The 7,247-nt window shown below is 49.5% G+C and overlaps 1 protein-coding gene across 5 annotated transcripts in view; it reads left to right on the top strand.

Annotated features, from left to right (window-relative positions):
* Positions 1-6,153: 6,153 nt before the first annotated feature.
* CLIP1 (CAP-Gly domain containing linker protein 1) overlaps positions 6,154-7,247 on the top strand; it is a 127,582-nt gene continuing 126,488 nt past the window's right edge. For 2 of the 5 annotated variants that reach the window (XM_055322817.1, XM_055322813.1), the window contains exon 1: positions 6,154-6,316. The gene's annotated coding sequence lies outside the window, so the exon portion shown is untranslated. Of the gene's footprint in view, positions 6,317-6,895; positions 7,206-7,247 lie in introns of those variants that run through there. The other 3 variants (XM_055322818.1, XM_055322819.1, XM_055322815.1) reach the window with 3 other exon arrangements.

Raw genomic sequence — 7,247 nt, 5'->3', positions numbered from 1 at the left:
GACCGGATCCCAAACAACTGACCCATCGAGGCATCCCAGGCATTTTCAAGCATACAACTCAGTAGTCTTTTTTTTTTTTAATTTAATTTATTTCTTTATTTTTAAGATTTTTAAATTTATTCATGAGAGACACAGAGAGAAGGAGAGGCAGAGACACAGGCAGAGGGAGAAGCAGGCTCCATGTAGGGAGCCTGATGCGGGACTTGATCCCGGGACTCTGGGATCACACCCTGGGCTGAAGGCAGGCCCCAAACCACTGAGCCACCCGGGGATCCCCTCTTTTTTTTTTTTTTTTAAGATTTTATTTATTTATTCATGAGAGATACACAGAGAGAGAGGCAGAGACACAGGCAGAGGGAGAAGCAGGCTCCATGCAGGGAGCCGACGTGGGACTCGATCCCAGGTCTCCAAGATCACATCCTGGGCTGAAGGCAGGTGCTAAACCGCTGAGCCACCCAGGGATCCCCCCTCAGTAGTCTTTAGTATCTTCACAATGTTGTGTGACTACTACCCCTATCTGGTTCCAAACATTTGTATCACTCCAAAAGGAGACCTGTACCCATTAAGCAGTTGCTCTCCCCTACCACCCATGGCTCCCCAGCCTCTGGCAACCAATACCCGTCTCCATGTATTGACCTATTCCCGTTATTGCATATAAATGGAGATACAATATGTGGCCTTTTGTGTCTGACTTCTTTCACTCAGTATCATATTTTTGAGATTCATCCAGCTTGTAGCGTCAGTACTTCATTTTTTTTCTTTTGGCTGGTAGTATCTTATCGTGTTTACGTACCTTGATTTGTTTACCTGTTCATCTGTTGATGGACATTTGGCTGTTTCTACCTTTTGGCTGTTATGAATAGTACTGCTGTGAACATGTATCATGTATTTGAGTCTGCTTGATTTTGCTGAAGATAGGATCAGCTTTTCGCACACTCAACAAATATTTGTTGAATTAGGTTTGAATGGCTGCATCAACCACTGATTTCACAAATATTTTGCTTTACTGGAGAAAAGTCATAGAATCTTAAAAATGTTTGTGGTAGGAACTTGATAAGTCATCTCGTTCAACCCCCTCATCACGAAACTGCACACTCTCAAAGTACCAGTCTATTTAGAAGGCCTTAAATACAGTTTACATCATGATGTGTGGTGCCCCACTGATATTGTTTATTGTTAACTCAATGTGTACAATACAGCTTTTGTTGTCACAAGATGGTTCCCTTTGAGAAATCAGGCTAGGAGTTTAAATTTAGCTTGTCATTCTTTCATCTTTTTTTTTTTTTAATTCCGTGAAACCACCACCACCAGCATTCTTTAGTTTTTGTTTTCTTTAAAGTCTTATTTTTAAGGAATCTCTACACCCAAAGTGGGGTTCGAACTTACTATCCTGAGATCAAGAGTCATGCACTTTACCGACTAAGCCAGCTAGGCACCCCCTGTTAGCATTCTTTGTATAAAGTAGATACAGCAGTCTTAATTTCAGTGATAAAAGTAATCTTTGGCTCCAAATAGTTTGTGACTGCTTCATCGTGTTTTGTGGGATTTATTTTCTGTTTCCTTTCTTTGCTGTTGAAGACTCTGTCTTGCTTTGGATTAGTCAATAAACTTTTTTTGGGGAGATATTGACGTATAACATTAGATTAGTTTCAGGTGTACAACATAATGATTCAATATATGTATGGGATAGTCACCTTTTCATTAAATGAACCAGTTGTAAGTCTTTACCTTTGCAAGGAAATGTAAACATTTCCCCCAAACATCGAAGTTAACATAAATATTTTTCTTGTATCTGACTTTATAATTCTCTCTCTAAATTTTTAGCAGAGCTGAATGAAGTTGGCAAGAGGCATGGGCTGGTGCGTTATATCCATTGCAGGCATACAACTAATAGAATGCATGGAACAATGATTACCACACCTTGATTTAGCAAACCAGATAGCAGTAGAAGTCAACGCTTAAGGATGAGGCTGCACAGCTGTCCCCTCCAAAACCTGGAATAGTGCCTGGGACAGTGTAGGGGTTTAGTAAATATTTGTGGGATGAATGAAACTAACTCTGGTTTCTGAAACAATGCTAGTAAAAATAGATGTAATTTCAAATATTGCATAGTGAAAATGAATTCCTATGTCTTCTTTATAAAGATTATTTAAATCATGGACTATCTCTTATGAATTATATTTTATTTTATTAAAAGATTATTTATTTATTTATTCATAGGACACAGAGAGACAGAGAGGCAGAGACACAGGCAGAGGGAGAAGCAGGCTCCATGCAGGGAGCCTGACGGGGACTCGATCCAGGGTCTCCAGGATCACGCCCTAGGCTGCAGGCGGCGCCAAACTGCTGCGCCACCGGGGCTGCCCTTATGAGTTATATTTTAGATATGATTTATTATATAATTATATAATTTAATTATTAATTATCTATCATGGTTCAGGAACTTTAAAAAAAGAAAAAAGAAAGAGAAAGAAAAAGATAATTAATTTAGGGATGTTTTTGCCCTGACAGCCTTTATTTTGCTATTTCAAAAGCTCTAGGGCAGCTGGGTGGCTCAGTGTGTTGAGCATCTGCCTTTGGCTTGGGTCATGATCCTGGGGTCCTGGGATCGAGTCCCACACCTGGCTCCCTGATCAGCGGGGAGTCTGCTTCCTCTCCTGCTCCCCCTGCTTGTGCACTCGCTCTTTCTCTCTCTCAAATGAATACAATCTGTAAAAAAATCTCTATAAATCTTCTCATCTTTATAGCAGTTTACAAAGTACTCTCCAACCACTATTCTATAATGAGTGTTGCTTTTGAATGGCAGTAAGAAGTATTAGGGCCTTAATGAGACATTTTAAGTATTTCTAAACAGTTATGAATTATTTAAAACCATTATTTATAGTAATTTCCTTTGGATATGTGGGATTATAAGGGTTTTGTTTTCTTCATTTTGCTTGCTTTGACTTTATGGAATGAACATTTATTGTTTTCTTTAAAAAGAGAAAAAAGAGAGGAAAAGCCCCCGGTTATTTAGAACCTGAACCCTTACACTCCATCTTTTTTTATTTTTCTTAAAGATTTTATTTATTCATTTGAGAGAGAGAGTGTGTGTGAGAGAACATGAGGCGGGGGAAAGAGGGAGAAGGAGAAACAGATTCCCCACTGACCAGGGAGCCCAACACAGGCTTCCATCCTTTTTAATAATCTACTATGGATCAAGCATTATTCTGCGGATGCAGCTAGAGCAATTAATAAGTCAATGATTCGGGACACCTGGGTGGCTCAGTGGCTAAGCATCTGCTCAGGGATGATCCCAGAGTCCTGGGATCCAGTCCCATATCAGGCTCCCTACAGGGAGCCTACCTCTCCCTCTGCCTGTGTCTCTGCCTCTCTCTGTCTCTCATGAATAAATAAATAAATAAAATCTTAAAAAAAAAAAAGAGCTAATGATCCTTACTCTCTTGCAACTTACATTCCAGTAGAGGTGGAGTAAGACAGGTAATGCAATAATAAACCTGCAGTACTGTGAAAAACTGGCAGAAAAAAATTAATGCTAAACAGCTGTGTAGAAACAAGCCACAAACATCTATCACCTTGCAGAGAATTTTTAAAAATTTTATTTTATTTAAATAAATTAAGAGTGTATCATTAGTTTCAGATGTAGAATTCAGTTATTCATCAGTTGCATATCACACCCAGTGCTCATTACATCACCCGCCCTTCTTAATGCTCATCACCCAGTTACACCGTCCTCCACCCACCATCCCTCCAGCAACCCTGAGCTTGTTGCCTAGAGTTAATAGTCTCTTAGGGTTTGTCTCCCTCTCTGATTTTGTCTTATTTGCAGAGAGTATTCTTTACTCGTTTTATTTGAGGATCTTGATACTTTTTTGAGGAGGGGGTGACAGGAATCAAAGTAATGCATGCACATGGTTTTAAAAAAGTATATCAGGGTTTATAGTGAAAAGCAACATTGTTCTGCCCACCTTCCCCAGAGACTACTATATATATTTTTAAATATTTTAAAAATTTATTTATTCATGAGACACACACACACACACACACACACACACACACACACAGAGACAAAGGCAGAGGGAGAAGCAGGCTCCACGCAGGGAGCCCGATGTGGGACTCCATCCAGGGACTCCAGGATCACGCCCTGGGCCAAAGGCAGGCGCTAAACTGCTGAGCCACCCAGGGATCCCCGAGACTACTGTGTTCTTAAAAAATACTTTACACCTTTATTTTTTGTTCCGGAAAATGAACAAAAAAAACCCTGTAGGTATTTACCAACATCCTCACTTTGTAAAATGAAGATCTGGGAGACCGGCCCTATCTATCTGGCTTTCTACTTCTGCTACCTCTTTCCATTTTCCAAAGTCTTGTCAATTGAGCTGTTCTAATACTTTTTACAGAAGACACACATTTTAAAATGCTCTGTGGCTAAATCTAAAAATGGGATGTGAGAGCTTATTTTGAGGTAGGACTAAGCATGTTTTTCAATCTTAACACTGGCCTGGGACTGAGCAGTCAATGTTCGGCCGGATGGCGGACAGGCCTTCATCACAAAATTTAAAGGGGTGCTAAAAACACACTAGAGAAATAAGTATTTTAATGCAATATTAAAACGTAGAAATCAATGCAAAAAACTCTGTAATGAACAAAATATCAGCATTTAAAAATAAAGACAGGCTCAGCAGAATGAGTAGAGGAGAAAAGACAAAAACAGAAGCATTTAAACGTTGCACCCCACCATTACCGGTGAGCTCATGTTACCACATCTATGACTATAAAGGTTGCTTATTAGAGCTGAAGTGTTTGGATGAGGGAAGTGAGTCTTTGATTAGGAATATGGATACTGGATTTCAGGGGTGCCCCCCACCACTGTGACCTCGCGGCTTGCAAACTAGGGAAGTGTTGAATTCAGAAATGTAATTTCTGTGATTTAAAACGTGAATCAAGGGGAGGGGCCAGCAGATAAATTCACTTTGTTCAGAACTTCGGCCATTTCCAACACAGTTCCCTCCTTCTGCTCTGTGCGAGCTTGTTGGTCCAGCAGCACAGGGCTTTGAATAAAGGTCAGCAAAGGGGTCGCCTTCCTGATTATTCTCTTCTACCCCGCAGGAGGAGGAAGCCCAGGGGGCCCCTTATCTACCTCGGAGTCGCAGCAAAACCCTGGGCTTCCCTGACAGCTGCAAATTCCTCCCAGGAGCTGCAAAGCTTCTGGGGTTGCCATGGGCCGTGAGAGTGCAATGCGGGTCGCTCTCGGCGGCGGCGGCGGCGGCGGCGGCGGCGGCGGCGGCGGCGGCGGCGGCGGCGGCGGCGGCGGCGGCCGGGCTGCTGTGGCTGCCTCCTCTCCGGGCCCTTTGAAAGGCTTTTAAAGGAGATCCCCGGGGGGGGGGGGGGGAGGGGACACCAACCAGGGCTTTCGTCCAAGCGGCTGGGGAGAATAAAAGAGGCTTTTCTCAAGCTAATGGAGCAAGTGCTGGGCTCGTTTCAGGGCGTTTTAAAGCCCCGGTCTTTCCCCGGAGGAGAGGCGGCTGCAGAGATGGTCCTTCTCCAGCTGCACTTGCTTTCAGGTTTTCCCAGGGATTGTGCGCTCCGAGTCTTTCCCCGGAGGGGGAGGAAAGCGGAGACGACGTTCCCCAAACTTAACCTGCTGTAGGCAGCTCCTCCTCGTTTGTGTCCAAGGATTTCTCACCCTGGGTCTGGGGAAAAAGAAAAAAGAAAAAAGAAAGGAAAAAAAATCAATCAGGCTGCTGGGCTGTGGTCAGGACTGAAGGCAGCTCTGGGGTGTGACTTGCCAATTCCGGGAACACTTTCAGAAAATGCGCAACTAACCGAAACGATGAGAAGCCGCTCAGCCAGGCCCCCGGGGCTTCCCTCGCAGCGGCCTCCCACCCGGTGCTCGCGGGGCTCCGAGGGCTGCTCGGCGGGCGCGGCGGCCGGCGCTGGCCTCCCCCGCAGCGGCGGGCGCAGACGAAGACGCGGCGGGGCCGGGTTCCGGCCGGAGTCGGGCCGGGGCGGGGGCGGGGCCGGGCGGCGCGGGGCGCGGGCGCGGGCGCGGGGCTCAGGCGCCGGCCTCCGGCGCAGGGCGGCCGGGCCGGGGGCGGGCGCGGCGGCCGAGCGCGCGGGGAGGAGCCGCCACGGCGTCTTCTCCTGGCGGCGCGCGCCCGCCCGGCCCCGCGGCGGCGGCGCGTCACGCTCTCCCCCGCCCCGAGCCGACGAGCCGGGAGGCGGGAGGCGGGAGGCGGCGGCCGCGCGGCTGCTGCTGCTGCTGCTGCTGCTGCAGTGGGGCAGGTGGCGGCGACCGGCGGCGGCCGAGGCGGAGGTGAGCGGGGCGCGGCGCGGGCCCTGTCCCCTTCCCCGCGCCCTCGTCCCCTTCCCTTGCGCCGGGCCGGGCCGGGCTCGGGCGGGGTGGGGGCCGGGCCCGGCGGGCGGAGGGCCGCGGGGGCCGCGCGCGGTGCCGCTCCCGGGGGGACCCGAGCAGCCCCGAGCGGGTGGCCCCGGAGGCCAGAGGTCCCTGGGGTGGCCCCCCGGAGCCGGGAAAGTGGCTGGCCCTGTCGGTGCCGAGCCCGGCCTTCCCCTCCTCCGTGCGCCTCAAGATGGAGCTCGGACTCCTTGCCCCTGCGCCGCCCCAGGCGTCGCTCCCTCGCGGGCTCCCGGCTCGGCCCGGCCCGGCCCGGCCCGGCCCGGCCCGGCCCGGCCGGGGCGCAGCGCCGGGGCTGGAGCGGCGGAGTCCGCGGAGCCCGCGCCCCGGCGGGACCTGTTGCCCCCCGGCGCGGCCGCCCGGTGTCCCGAGCGTGCGTCGGGCCCTGCCACCCGGTGCCCGCGAGCCGGAATGGAGGGCGCCCGGCCGTGGCCTCGGCGTGTGCGCCGCTCGGCGGGCTGGCCCCGCGGCCTCCCGCCTGGCCTCGCCGCGGCTTTTGTCCCCTCCTCCCAGGGGGTCTCCGGTTCTCGGAGGCGGCGGATGACCCGAGCTCGGCAGGATTTCCGAAATAACCCGAGCCTTCTCCCTCGGCAGACGGATGACACTCGTTTGCAGGTTATTTCAAAAGCAGAGGCTTCTGGTGCCGTTAATGCGGAGATCCTGGGCTTCAGAAATCTGATTTTGATTTGGGGATAAACCCTGAACCGGGCTGTTTCTCCACTTCGTGTGGCTTTTCCATCTGGCAGGAACCGAGCACCACCCCTCCTCCCTTCACAGCCCCACCTCTTTGGTATGAAGAAATTACACGTCGAGTCTGTAGTCTTCTACATAC

Source organism: Nyctereutes procyonoides, unplaced genomic scaffold (assembly GCF_905146905.1).
Source record: "Nyctereutes procyonoides isolate TBG_1078 unplaced genomic scaffold, NYPRO_anot_genome, whole genome shotgun sequence".
In the NCBI taxonomy this organism is placed as follows: domain Eukaryota; kingdom Metazoa; phylum Chordata; class Mammalia; order Carnivora; family Canidae; genus Nyctereutes; species Nyctereutes procyonoides.
Note: the sequence above shows the minus strand (reverse complement) of the source record. Positions and strands in the feature narration are given on the sequence as shown.